Source organism: Nomascus leucogenys, chromosome 8 (genome assembly GCF_006542625.1).
Source record: "Nomascus leucogenys isolate Asia chromosome 8, Asia_NLE_v1, whole genome shotgun sequence".
NCBI classification, from domain to species: Eukaryota; Metazoa; Chordata; class Mammalia; order Primates; family Hylobatidae; genus Nomascus; species Nomascus leucogenys.
The window spans coordinates 75,714,160-75,729,798 of record NC_044388.1 but is presented as its reverse complement, the minus strand read 5'-3'; the positions used below and the strand labels follow the sequence as shown (position 1 = coordinate 75,729,798).

Sequence of the window (15,639 nt, the reverse complement as noted above, 5' to 3'; positions counted from 1 at the left end):
GGCCTATATACTCATGCATATATGCATAAATAATTTCTATTATATATGAACAATTTTATGCTATTAAATAACAGAAATATTCCATTGAACATAGAAACAATAAAAATTAAATGACTATTTCAATTACATTTATTTCAGTTATGAAATAAGATTATGTTTTAAGATAACTAAAAGTAAGTTCTCTTTTAAGTCAATAGGACTAGACCTAAGGACCAAGAGATTATATAAGACTAAATAAATATGTGATTTATTTAAAAATGGGCCTGGATCAATAAATTATGATAAATCTAGGTCACATTACTAAAGAAAATAAGTTTATTCAAGTGTATTACTTACCTTAGTGGTTGGCAATCATATTTATTAACAAAACAATTCTTGATGCTATTAGAGAAATTGTGCAGAGTGAACCATTGGTCTCACCAAGAAAGACAGACAGATGCTTACTCTCATAATACAGTAGAGGACTCAGTTTTCTCATTTTCTCCTCTGTAAGATGATAATATTGTTATTTACTATAGAATTTTCTGTTAGAATTAAATATGATAATCTATGTGAACACATTTTATGTACTCCCATTTTTATTTCATTATAAATTATATTTATTATAAATTTTATTTATAATTCCATTCATACAGATACTGAGATTGAGTACTTCTCTGTGCTGGGAAGTAGGAATACAATAATGACCAAGATGAAGTCCCAGAATTTGTGGAACTTATATTTTTTTTGGAGAAACAGATACTAATATCAACTCACATAATCAATTATTTACAATTGTGTTATTGCTAAAATGGACAAAATTTTGATCTAGATTACGCAGGCAGTGAAGGCTGCCTTGAGGAAATGGTACTTCAAATGGACTCTGGAGGTTTAGTTAGAATTAATTACTCATAGAAGGAACCTGCTCTGAGCAGAAGAAAGGGCATAATTGAATGCTTGGTGGTGGGAAATATAAGCATGTGTTATAAGAATGAGACGTATGAGGCTGAAATGGGAATATGAGGCTGGCTGTTAGAAAATACAAGGAGAGTGGCATAAAATCAAGCTGGTGAATTAAGCTGGGGTGGATTATTCATGTCTTTGTTAGATCTTTATACTAAGAACAATGAGGATCTTCTGAAGGGTTTCAAGCAGGAAGGTGACATGATCAGATGTATAGTTTTAAAGGTTTCCCCTTGCTACGTAATGAAAAATGAAATAGAGAATGGTGAGAGAGAATTCAGTGATATCAATTTAGAGGCTACTTCTGTTGAGTAAGTAAGAAACAATGATAGCCAGGCCAGGGCAGTAGGAGCAGAAATGCAGAAAGGTATCCTGCAAGGGGTCACTGCCACTGTCACAGGGTAGCATTCATATTAATGTGTTAATTGTGGTTCGGCTTTCCAAGTGAAACTTTGGCCTATGTGTCTATTTGTCTATAATGTTTTGGTTAATGGGATTAGGATGAACTGAATAAAGGTTTTTCTTTTTGTTTTCCTATCATTTGTTCAGAAATGCATAAGTATAAGTAAAAACAAAGCATGAGTAAAAACAAAAGTGACATTATTTAATATGAACAGCTCTGCGCGTAAGGAATTAACAAGTACGGAGGTTTCATTTTATCAGGTACTAGCTAATACATAGTTTGCCAGGAATTTCTGAAGTTGAGGTTTGGCTCTGTGGTTTGGGGAGCCTCAATCTAAGTTCAGAGTTTTTGTTCCTTCTAAATTTTAGGTGGCAGACAGTGGTCTTGTGAGATAAAAGGAAAAAAAAAGCCCTGCTATTTGATGTTCAAACAGTTTAGATAAATGACTTCTTATTTGGAGACATTTATTATTGTTTCTCTCTCCCTCCCTCTCTCTCTCTCTCCAGATATCTCCTTATTTGGTTGAATCTTTACTGAGGTGCCTACTTGGGAAATGACAGCATAAGGGAAAATAGATGCAGCCTAAATAAATGTAAGCTTTGCTGATAAAGAGGCCAGCTTAAGATGTAAATACTGATAACAATAAAAAGAATTCAGCCCTTGGGATGAATATAAAGACAAGTCATATTCAAACACTACATCATGATTTTTAGCATCCACAGACGCCACAGAAATATTTATTATTTATGTTCTACATATAATATTGCAAGCCCTATTTACATGTAAGATTTAAAAGTAATTGTCCAGCAGAGATCAAGTGGATGGCTTATGTAACTGTTGAGATGCTCCAGGAGGGCACGGCTCCAAGCGAAATGAAAAGTATAGAACCAATAAAAAGAAACAAAAATTCTGAGGCATCTTCTAGGGAGAAGATTTTAGCATCCATCTCACCTCACAGGCTTGAGACTCCCTCCTAGTTCTAAACTCTCAGGCAAAGTGGTCTTTTGTGGGGGTGAAAGGTGGCTGTCATCAAATGACTCCTACCTGTGTCAAGGCTGTTCAGAGTTTCCTGGAGGATTATGATGCCTATTCAGACTGCAGTGCACTTGTGGTTCGAGGCTTATCCAAACCTTAACGGAAATGATTGGCATCAGCAGAAATGGCAGCATGAGGATCTTAGAAATTTCACCCCTCCACAACCTCCACAAAAGCAAAGAAAAAGCTGGCAAAAAATAAAAAATAAAAATATATATTGTTCAGAACTCTGGAAATAAATCAAAGGCTTGTAGCAGTGTGAGAATGTGTATTCAGTAAAAATTACCAAATCACAGTAAAAACAAGTTTTGTGCTACCTTAACTCACACTAGTTCCATCCCATTTCACAGCTCAGGGATAGCCTTAAGAAAAAAAAAAAAAATTGCCCATGTTCCCAGTACCAGAGGTTGTATAATTGAGCTAAAGCTCTTTCTAAGCTTCATTTCCACAAAGATGGCATTATTTGACCTTCCTCATGCTTTCATGGAAAATTCTACTCAAAATCCACGTCTTTATTTGACTTGATAGAACATGCTCAGTGCTAGCAGACTCAGAAAACCTTCACTGGCCAGTATTTTAACTTACCACTGCCTGAGGCAATGAGTAACATTTGGGGCAAACAATAGACTTACCAGAAAGCTTAAAGGAAAATGAGATATCTATGACTTTTACTTTTAAATCTCCAACATACTTCTGAGCACCCAGCAAGCCATTTACATGCCTAGGACTGTGCACCTGTTCAGGAAAGAGCCAAGAAATTCTGGAAAGCACATTTCCTGATCGTAATAAAAATAAATTAGAAATTATTAACAGAATCTTAATAAATTAAAAAATATTTGGATATTAACAACAACAGACTCCTAAATAACCAATGGGTCAAATAAGAAATAATGAGGGAAATTATTAATAAAGACAAAATATGAATAAAGATGAAAATGCAGTGTTACAATACATTTGGAGATGAAGTATACTTAAAAGGAAATTTATAGTAGTAAATACCTACGTTAGAAAAGAAAAATCTCAAACCGATAACTTAACCTTCTACCTAAAACATCTAGAAAAAGAAGAGCTCTAAACCCTAAGGCAGCAAAAGAAAGGAAATAATTACTATTAGAGCATAAATAAATAAAATAGAAAAAAAATAAAGAATCAACAAGACCAAACTTTTTTTTGAGAAGATCAACAAACTGAAGAACTTCTAGCTATACGTATTAACTAAGAAAGAGAAAAGTTTAAAATTACTGAAAGAGAAAAAAAGAGAGATAATTACTACAGACCTCAGAGGGAAAAAGAGATAATAAGGAAATGTTATGAACAATTTTATGCCAACTAATTAAATTATATGAAACGGAAAAATTTCTGGAAAGACATAAAAACTAATGAAACTAACTCAAGAAGAATAGAACATTTGACTAAACCTATAATAAGTAAAGAGAATGAGTTATTAAGCAAACGACTCTTCACAAAGAAAAGTGCAGGACTATATGGCTTCACTATTAAATTCTGTTTAAATAAAAATTAACACAAATCCTCTCAAATTCTTGCAAAAAATAGAAGAGGAGGAAAAACTTTCTAATTTATTTATAACATCAGTATTCTGATACAAAAACCATCACAAGAAAAGAAACTATAGACTAATGTCCCTTACGAATATAGATGCAAAAATCCTTAACAAAATACTAGAGAACAAAATCCAATAACATGTGAAATGCATTATACAAGATGATCAGGTGGTGGTTTTATTTCTTTTTCTTTTGAAATAGGGCCTCACCCTGTCACTTAATCTGGAGTGCAGTGGCATAATCATAGCTCACTGAACTTTGAATTCCTGGGCTCCAGTGATCCTCCCACCTCAGCCTCCCAAGTTGCTGAGACTACAGGCGTGGTCACCAAGCCTAGCTAATTGTTGTTATTATTATTATTATTGACACGAGGTCTTGATATGTTGCCAGGGCTGGTCTTGAACCCCTGGCCTCAAGAGATCCACCCACCTTGGCCTCCCGAAGTACTGGGATTACAGGTATGAGCCATCACGTCCGGCTGATCAGGCGAGTTTTATCCTAAGTATGTAAGCCTTGTTCAGCATATGAAAATCAAGCAATATGATATATTATTAACAGAATAAAAAAAAAAATAAAAGAAAATTACATGATTGTCTCAATAGATGCAAAAGAGCAACTGACAAAATCCAACACTTTTTGATGATAAAACACTCAACACATTAAGGATAGAAGGTCACTCCCTCAATCTAGTAAAGGTCGCCTATGAAAAACCTAGAGCTAATAGCATACTTAATGTTCAAAGGCTGAAAGCTCTTCCCTAAAAGCATAAACAAGATAAAAATGTCTACTCTCTGCACTTGTATTCAGTAATGGGCTGGAAGTTCTGGCTAGGGAAATTAATAAGAAAAACAAAGAAAATGCATAATATTGTAAAGAAAGGTACTTTGGATTGTCAACAGCAAGATGGTCACCTAGAGTTGCCTGGTGCTTGTTTCCCCCAATAAAAAGAGCAAAACAATAAATAAGCAGTTATATTTCTATTGGAGTGACTGAAGAATTACACTTCAGAGCACCAGGAAAGTGACAAAATCCCTGTGTAGCACGGAAGCCCAGAATAGCCCTATAAAGAGCAGAGTGAGGCATTCACTTCTGCCACAGACTTCCCTATCTGGTTTAGCCCAAAGTCAGAAGGAACTTGTTCTTACAAGAAAGTAGGTAAGTTAGAGATCCCCAGCCAGTCCCATTGTCACCACAAGCACCAGCAATTCTTGCTACAGAAGGCTCCCCTAGTCCTCATAGGCCTCGCATCCGAGGATTCTTGGAGAGTAGATAGGAGTTCATGTAGCTGCATGGTACCAGAGTAGGAGTTCACTTTGAACACCTCCCACCCTGCCAGCTAAGTTGCTATTGCATGGCACCATCTTGAAATTGAACTTACTGCTAGAGTACATCCTGCCTGGGGGCCAGCAGCAACTGATTCTATGTATCCCTGAGGCCCTGCCATCATTTCACCTTGCTCAAACAGGTGCTTCCAACACTAGGATTTTATCTTTCTGGAACCTAGGCAGGATGAAAAGACCAAGATTTTCAGTTGGAACCTACATGGCACCCCACCCCCTCCAGGGACAGGTGGACTGCCATAACGCAAAAGCTGTCAACAGCTGGCCAGCCCCTCACCCATGTGCACCTGCACCTCACAGCCAGCTGGTCCCTTTTATCCCTGTGTACCAGCACCCAGCCTGAAAGCTAGCCAGGTGGCAGCCCTGGCCGCTGACACACCATCACAGAGCTGCCTCGCCATGCCATATATATGCCTGCTGTCACACCAGTCTGGACAGCTGGCCCAGTGGTGTTCCTGTCTCTCTGGGCAAACCAATGCAGAGCTGCCTGGCCCTGCTGCGACCACATGCACCTGAGCTCAACTTAACAGCCAGCCTAGTGGCAGCCACCATTTCAAAACAGAAATGAAATAGAAAGTAAAAAAAGCAAGTCAAAGGTTCAACAAAATGAAGAGTTGTTTCTTTGAAAAGATAAACAAAATTGACAAACCTTCCGAAAAGAAAAGACTGAAACAAAATAAAAGCAGAGATAAAAAAGAGACATTACAACATACCACAAAAACACAAAAGATCAGTTTGAACAAAGAAATAGCATGAACAACCATACGCCAACAAATCTGACAATACAGAAGAAATGTATGTTATCCTGGACATGTAAAACCTACCAAAATTAAACTATGAGGAAATAAAAAATCTGAACAGACCAATAAGGAGCAAATAAATTGAATAAGTAATAAAAGTCTTCCATGAAAGAAAAGCCCAGAACCTGATGGCTTCACTGACAAATTCTGCCAAACACTTAAAGAAGAACTAATATCAATTTTCCTCAAAGTATAACAAAAAACTGAAGAGGCTTGAAGTATACCAAAAAATTGAAACTCATTTTACAAGGCCGGCATTACCCTGATTCCAAAACCAGACAAGAACACAACAAAAAAGGAAAACTGCAGAACAATATTTCTAATGAACATAGATGCAAAAATGCTCAACAAAATGTTAGAAGACTGAATTCAACAGCACATTGACAAATGTGCAAAAAGACGATTTACTATGATTAAATGGGATGTATCTTAGGGATACAGGATGGTTTAGCAGCCACAAATCAAGAAACATGATACATCACATTAACACAAGAACAATAACCATATAACCCATTTCAATAGACACAGAAAAGACATTTGTCAAAATGAAGCAGACCATCGTGCCTGGCCTTAGCTAAACTTTCAAGCATAGTAATATATTTCTTTCAAATAAAATTTTGTGTGAAATGTAAATGAATATAGATCGATGTAAGTTTCTACATTTTATGAAAAGAAAAGGTATATAATAGATAAAAACATGTATCAAATTGATACCAATGGATAATGATAATAAAAGCAGACACTCAATGGCAGAGGCTCAGTCAAGACAGAGGCAATGACTCAGATGGAAGTCTGGGCAGACCAATGCCAGACTTAGCCATTGGCTGAAACGAAGATGTTTGCCAGAAAGTCGATGTCCCAAACTGATGCTAAGGCTTGGATATTGAAGCTTAAGCAGCAGTCAAAAAAAGAAAAAAAGAAAAAAAGAGACCCAAACCCAGGTAATGGTTCTGACTAGACAATAGAGCCTGAGGTCATGGCCAAGCCAAAGGCTGAGCCCATGCCTAGGCACTGCCCTGTCAATACTAAAGCCAAGGCATGAGATGAGAAAAAGACCAGCAGAGATTCCAGGGTCAGAGCGAGGGTGGGTATTAATAGGTTGGTGCAAAAGCCATTGCAGTTTTTGTCACTACCTTTATACCTTTAATGCCAAAAACTGCAATTACTTTTTAGAATTACCCTTTAGTCCTATTCAAATTCATAGCTAGAGCTGACACTAGCATAATATAGAGGTGATGGGTGCACAACCCTGTGAATGTACTAAATGCTACTGAACTGTACACTTAAAATGGATAACTGTATTTTATGTGAATTTCACCTCACTGAAAACAAAGGTATTTGAAGTTGTATTCATCCTTGAGGATCTTATCACCTAGGTGGAGAGACAAGAATAACTGAAATAAAATGATTTGAAAAATTTTTTAAGTTAAAAAAGGACAATAGAATTAGGAAAAAATGGTCAAAATTAGAACTCACTTTCTGTTTAGCTGCAAAAAAAGTAAACATTTTATAAATTGAACAATATGTGGTTCTTTAGATTAATCATATTTAGTGTTTTTTTTTTTGTGCTTGACAGAAAAAAATTAACTCCAAATTAAGGCAAGAATAGAATGTTGCTTGGGCATGATCTCGACTGAGATTTTGAGGAGTTGAGCGTCAGACCGAATTTTCTTTCAAAACTGAGCTTTGTTACTATAGTTATAGTGAGAAATCAGAAATCAGAAAAGGGCCAGATAAGGGTTTGGCTTTAGTCCTAGAACAAAATTTGAGTCCCTGTGGTTGATAAACTGATGTGCTCAATTGTTACAACTAAAAATTCTTTACCAGTACTGTGTCCACATTTGCCTGAGATCTCAGTTTTACAATGAGAATGATCTCAATTATTGAAAACAATAATTTCTACCCTCAGAGTTAGGCTAGGACTTTAAATTTTTTTTTATCATTAGAGCAAGAATAGCCAGCAATCAAATGAATGAGGACACAATTTCTTATTTTTCAACTCAGCCTGGAACTGGCTCAATTGTTAAATGGCCAAAATATTATTAATGATTATTAAAACCAATAGACAGTAATTATTTCAGAACATCTTAAACTGTTAGTCATAGTAAGTGGAAAAAAAATTATACCTTCTGGAATAGTTTAAAAATTTGCCTAAATGTCTAACCATGACCAACGGACTGCTTAGTAAAGTAAGTGCCACTATTTAACCAGAAAGATAAAATACTTACTGCATTGCTCTATGAAATAAAATAAATTAGTTTCCAAAGGAGATCAGCTATATTCTTTAAGTATCAGTTCACTTAAAATTTACTCTCCCTACCTCCTGATCCCCTATGCTTCATGAATGTAAAGTATACACTAAGAAATATGCAGTCTTGGCAGCTTATCACAATGATGCTGAGGTGCAAGAAAAAATAGTTCATGATTAATGACCAAACTGATTGTCCATATGCTCTCAGTAAGCCTCAATAAAAGTTTTAGTTTTGCAGAGTGGAATCAACATATTTTATAAATAACAGCATTAATACAGATATTCCCCCTACTGTTCTCTGTGTTAAAATTGAACTATATCAAGGGTCCTAAATAAATACAAAGATTGAACTAAAATGCATGTCAGCTTTTGATATTGATGTCAGGAATGAATATTTTTATTTTGTATTTTATTTTCATGAGCTGATAGCAAACATATACATCATAAGTATATCTTCATGTTATCATTGTACTGATTTGCAATTAACTATTTGAGACATGATTTTTGAACATCACTGGTAAAGTTGTATTAGAATTGGCAAAGGAAAAAAAAAAACAGGAAGTCCATTAAAGCTTCTTGAATATACTATAGCGAAATCTCACCTTAAAAAGATGCAACGTAAGCCAAAGACAGAAGAATGGCCAACTCCAAAAGATATCAGCTCCAGCCTTAAAGCAAAACCAAATCACAACAAAACAATCTAGTAAAAAAGGAAATCCCTTGAAGCTACTTTATGTTATTAAACTTAATGAGGACATAAATTAAATAAAATAGAAACTTTTAAGCTATTTATGTATGTGCACATGCAAGAGCGAGAGATTGTGTGTGTATGAGTGGAATAAAATGTAAATGAAGATGAGAAAGTGAAGAAGACAATGATCAAAACAACAGGTACAAGATGAAAAAATTATAAAGAGCATGGAACAGAGTAGCAATACTTGAACATTAAATTACTCATAAAGACAAGTCTGGAGATAGCTGCATGGAATTCAGGGAGGAAAAACATAAAGATTAAGGCACAACAGGAATTAGAAACAAAGATAATAATAATGGAGACAATGACAAACCATTGTAAGGATTTTTAATATCCCTGAAGTTAAAAAGAAAATACTCTGAAAACCATAGAACAAAACGAATTGTAACAATATATTAGAAAAAAAACCTGTTTTTAATTTTTTTCTTCAAAATCTGGATGAGGAACAAATAACTATTTTAGAAAAAAGGTCTACATTTTAAAATGGCACCCTCCATTCTAGGAAACAACCTAACCAAAATTTGTCACAGAGACACTGTTTTTCTTAAAGTGACAAAGGCCTAATTTCCAATATTTATTTATGACAAGCTCATAAACATTTGTAGGAAAAGAAATATAAGCTATTTAATAGAAAAAAGGGCAAAGAATGGGAAACAATTTTGAGAAAAGTAAAAATAACCAATATACATAAAAAAGGTGTGGAAAACATAAATCTTCCCAGTAATTATATCCAAGTTTAAATTTAGTTTGTTTATATTCAAACAAACAATGAAATACTATTTTTTAACATATCAGATTGTTAGAAATTTTATTTTTTTGTTTTATTTTATTTTTTATTTTTTTTGAGACGGAGTCTCGCTATCTCCCAGGCTGGAGTGCAGTGACGTGATCTGGGCTCGCTGCAAGCTCCGCCTCCTGGGTTCACGCCATTCTCTTGCCTCAGCCTCCGGAGTAGCTGGGACTACAGGCGCCCAAGACCACGCCCGGCTAATTTTTTTATTTTTAGTAGAGACGGGGTTTCACCGTGTTAGCCAGGATGCTCTCGATCTCCTGACCTGTGATCCACCTGCCTCGGCCTCCCAAAGTGCTGGGATTACAGGCGTGAGCCACGGAGCCCGGCAGATTGTTAGAATTTTTAAAAGGTTGAAAATATGTAGTTCTAGCAGAATATAGGAAAACACATACTATCAAAAACTGTTCGTGGGAGCACAAATTAAATAACTATTTGAGGGAAGAGTTTGAAAATAACTAACAATTTATTATGCTGTTGAGGGAGAGAGACATATTGCTTAGGGGAGAAACCTATTATGTAGGAGGAGGAAAGGCACTGATGTGATTTGGCTGTTTCCCCACCTAAATCTCATCTTGAATTGGGGCTCTCATAGGTCCCACGTGTTGTGGGAGGGACCTGGTGGGAGATAATTGAATCATGGGGCGGTTTCGTCCATACTGTTCTCGTGATAGTGAATAAGTCTCGTGAGATCTGATGGTTTTATAAGGGGAAACGCCTTTCACCTTAACTTCATCTTTCTCTTGCCTGCCGTCGTGTGAGCTGTGCGTTTCACCTTCTGCCATGAGTGTGAGGCCTCCCCAGCCATGTGGAACTGTGAGTCCATTAAATCTCTTTCTTTTGTAAATTGCCCAGTCTCACAGCGTGAAAATAGATTAATACAGGCACCAAGGTTAATATGAATTAGAGTAATCAGAAAAACCTATGCACATGAGACAGAGCCTGGGAGAGAGAGAGGAAACAAAAAGCAAACATAAAAACGAGAGAAAACAAACCAAATAGTAAAATATTTGCCGAATTTTAAACACAAAAGTGAAGGCAGCTACGACTCTGTCCAGGAGAATGAAGTAAGATAGATGGAAGGGCTCAGCCAGTGCAGCATTGTGCAAACTGCATTATAGAAAAACAAAAACCCAACAAGGAAATGACTTCTCCAATAATTAAGCGCAGAGCATACCAATTAATTCCACCTTGGGGAAAGCTTGGGAAGGGGAAGCTTTGGAAAGCACTTCTGAAGTACATAATGAAGTCAGAATGAGGAAGAGTTTGACTTTAAGCACAGAAAGGTTAACTCAAGCTTGCATGCATCAGAAAGCAAGGCTGTTTTCTGTTAGATGGGCCTATTGCTTCTCCCTCAGATTGGTACAGCCATTTTATATAAATAGAAATGATATTCTTGTATTGATAGCTCTATCTCTGTCTGCATATGCTATTATTCATCAATTACTGCATCACCTTAACAAGGCTCACTCTTTTAGAAAATTAAAAGATTGAGTACTTTTTCAGTCATAAAAATCTTATGCTAGTTTAAAAAAGTATGTTAGATGACCTTTAAGAATCTTACAGAAGATGGAAAAAATTTATTAGCTCAACTCTCAAAAACTGTTTTGTTCTTTTGGCATTAAATCATTGTATTGTCAAGCTTTTCCAGAGAAACAGAACTGGTACGTGTGTGTGCACGTGTGTGTGTGTAATAAGAATTGGCTCACAAGATATAGAGTCCTAGAAGTTCTACAATCTACTATTTGCAAGCTGAAAACCAAGAAAACCTGTGGTATAATTTTATTTTGAAGGCCTGAGAATCAGAGGGAGGGGGAAGGGATCAGACTGGATGATATCCACCCACATTAGTGAGGGTGGTCTTTTTTTCACCAGTCAACCAGTTCAAATTCTAATCTTTTCCAGAAACACAGACACACCCAGAAATGATGTTTTCTGAGCTATCTGGGCATCCCTTAGCCCATTTAAATTGGCACATAAAATTAACCATCAGAATTACTGAGTTTTTTTCTCTTTCAAAATGTGTATTTTCTAACTTCAAGATGTATTTAATAAGATACTTAAGTGACAGACCCATGAGTCTTCACTAAATTTTCATCATTAGTTTTTTACATTCAAATAAAAAATATCAGAAACAAATTCACTCTTGTATATTTTCCATATTCTTAAAGAAAACACAAAGACAGTCAAAATCATGTTACATATATTATCATCTGACAGCATGAACAAATCTTAATTTGAATATAAGTTTGGATATAAAATATACACTTAAAATGATAAAAATGTAGTAGTATACAATTGACAGAAATGATAAAACTGATTGGACATTTTCAACCTTTTTTATGATTTATGATGGCATTAATCATGGTCTTCTCTTGACAGTTACAAAATAGAACAAAGGCACTAATATAAAGTTATAATTTTAATTAGAATGTGCTCTAAAATTATTGATTGATTTATAAGGTAAATATGAAATCTGTGCAATCACTCCTAAAATACATCCAATTTCTTTGGTATATTAGCCTTGTGTAATTTGCTCCCATTTTTTTTTTTTGCAATATTTGTAACATTTCATATGGATGTAGTGAATCAATTTTACAAAGCTATTACTGAGTTGGAAGTGTGGGCAGCAGTAAGTTATAGGTTCACTGGACTGATACCAGATAATAACTTTGAGGGAAAAAAACCTGGCAGAACTGCAAATAGCTCCAGATATTGATGGTAATCATGGGACAGAAAGTGAATATTAGTTGCCTTTTACTGTATACCAGACACACATTATCTATTTTAATTCTGATAGATGATGATGCCTAGGTAGGAAAAGTTGACAAACATGTCTTATGTATGAATAATGGTAAAGCCAAGATTCACGTGTAGGACTTACCGATACTATTCCCTGTTCCCCACATCACTCCTATTTCCCAGTTAAGGAGGACAACAGAGTGGAAAATGAGGACGTAGCTAGAAACCGGCATTCATACATTGACACTGAGCATCAATGCGGCATCCCTCTCGTCCGTCAAAGCAGACAATAGGTCAGAAATGAAAGTTTACAGTGTGTACAGCAGAGGAATCCAGTAAAATAGTATCAAATTGTTTAAAATTAAATCGAGTACAGGCCTCTGTTTAGGGGAAGAATAAGTTTCCCAAATGTGATTGGCTAGAATACTTGAGGTGGAGGTAAGGAAGGAAGCTGCTGAGGGAGTATCTCAGTGTAGATAGAGCGCTGTGAACAGGGTTCTAATTCCACATTCAGATGTTTTGTAAACCTATGGCATCTTAGCTTTCTAGCCCCACTACCGCCGTGGTTCAGAACTTTCCAACTTCTCACCTGGAAAATATATTTCTTTCTCTCTTCATTAATTATTAAACATTTATTATGTGCCAGGCATTGTACTAGGCACTGCAGATGCAGTGATAATGAATATGGACCTGATTCCTGCCCTCATGGAGTTTATAATCTAGTCAGGACTGGATGGTACAGACAGGTAATTAGAAGATTATAACAAAGTGGGAAAGTGAATGTTAGAAGACAGTATGTCACTTTTTAAATAATGAGCTCAGCTGAAATGTAGAATATGTTGTCTTGTGTGGAGATGGGCAAAAAGAGAGAGAACAAGGTAAGTGTTAAGTAATATTAAAGCAATGTTACTTGTGATCAAAATACATGATACACACAAGAAAATAGGAGTAGTGTGAAGTAGTAGCAAGATTAAACGACAAACTGGTAGTCATTCAGAGATTCACTTACCTTTTTTTTTTTTTTTTTTTTCTTGGAGAGAGAGTCTTGCTCTGTTGCCCATGCTGTAGTGCAGTGGTGCAATCATGCCTCACTGCACCCTCCGCCTTCTGGGTTCAAGTGATTCTTGTGCTTCAGCCTCCCAAGTAGCTGAGTTCACAGGCATGCCAAGCCCAGCTAATTTGTTTTGTATTTTTAGTAGAGGCAGTGTTTCACCATGTTGCCCAGGCTGGCCTCAAGTGATCCACCCACCCCAGCCTCCCAAAGTGTTGGGATTACAGGCATGAGCCACTGCACCCAGCCTCCTTTACCAATTTTTATACACTCAGTCTTGTATGTTGTACAGCAAAAGGCAAAAGAAGATATGATACACAATCCTTTAGTCCTAATCCTTGTTCTCAAGGAGCTTCCACCTAATTTCACAAAGGAGTTTTTGGCTCTGGTCATTCTAAATTTTTGATATCAAAAGTGATGCTGGTTGACACAGCCATTCCTTGTGGGCATGGGATTCTGGACAGTCCACACTGTTAGGGAGGGTGCTAACAAAATATCTTGAATTTTTAAATAGATCCAGCAAAAATATTTAATAATAATGAAAATATTGACCACATACTGATGAGTGAAAATACAAACTTATGTAACAGAGAGCACAACATGGTCCTAGTTCTGTGAAAGGTATATTTTAATGTATGTTAATGCAAGGAAAAAATCCAGAAGGCTATTATGTATTGCACATAGTCGGCCTTTGCTAATATTTTTTGAAAATATAAATGAATGACCAAGTGAATAACTGAATATGTCAATATTGGTTTTCTCTGAGTATTGGAATTATAAGTGTTTTTTTCTTCTACTTTCTTCACAGTGCAAGCATTGTATAATAAATACCTAATACTTCATAATTCTAAATGTAATTTAAAAATATATTTTAAAAGAGAACCATTACATAAGATCAGTTTAATAGATACCTGCAGAACAAGTTAAGGTACGAATAATTTACTTTCTTTGTGACTGAAAAGGCAGGGGAGATACGATTGGAATTTATGGGCTGGTTATGCACATGACAGCCCCAGTTCCTTTTCAGGACTAGCTGTAAGGGCTAGATGCTTAGTTTACATCCACTGGTCTGTTCTATCACTGTCAGTAAATGCTAGGGAGGATAAACATCTTGCTTTATCCTACCCCAAGGACCTCTAGTTATAAATTAAATGGCATTCTACTTTTCATATATTAAATCAACACTGCTTGCACACCATCAGGACAGCTGATATTTCCTTGCTGTGCTTCAAGCTCTTTGAGGGTAGATAATTGTGCCTTTTCCTCTTTCTATTTACAGCACTTCACATGGCATTAGGCAAATATTGGGTATTTTGTAAAGGCCTGTTGGATTTTCTTACACTGCTTTTCTACTCTTGGCCTTGAATTAGTTTAAATCCTTCTTTATTTTCTAGTTTAGATTCCCAGGCTATTAAGAATAAATTTATAGGATAGTTGGCTTTAATGTTGGCTCCAGGTGGCAGCCATGGAGCAAAAGAAAGAACCTTTTGAGTATCATATCTATGAGATTCATGTCATATCAATAAAAATGGTGGATCCTAGAAGTAGGGAGGACAGTGCTAGATAAGTACCCATTTGTCTTACACACGCCTGTGCATGCACACACACATTCACTTGTGTGCAAGCACATGTTTTGCCGAGAAGGGTATAATTTTTGTTAGAATTAATCAGAAAATAATGGTCGAATACAAATACAATTAAATATCTCACTGGTAAGCCAAAACACTTTTGGAACTCTAACACCATAAAACAAGTGTTTATACATGCATATGCTGACTTATAGTTTTGTTTTGACCCCTTGTTTGATGCACCATTACCTCGTTGAACCAAGTGTCACACCTGATTCTGTGTCCTCTCTGTTTGAATTATTTTTCTGTATCTTGAAGTCAATAAAACTGTCTGACACGTTGGCTGTTACATTGCTTAAACTCCCCTGAGGGTTATCTCCACATCCCATTAACAATTTGTT

The 15,639-nt window shown here is 36.0% G+C and overlaps 1 long non-coding RNA gene across 1 annotated transcript in view; it reads right to left on the bottom strand.

Annotated features, from left to right (window-relative positions):
• LOC105740242 overlaps positions 1-15,639 on the bottom strand; it is a 107,948-nt gene that overhangs the window by 9,272 nt on the left and 83,037 nt on the right. The window contains exon 2 of the long non-coding RNA XR_004031235.1: positions 2,390-2,567. This is a non-coding gene — a long non-coding RNA (uncharacterized LOC105740242). The remainder of the gene's footprint in view (positions 1-2,389; positions 2,568-15,639) is intronic.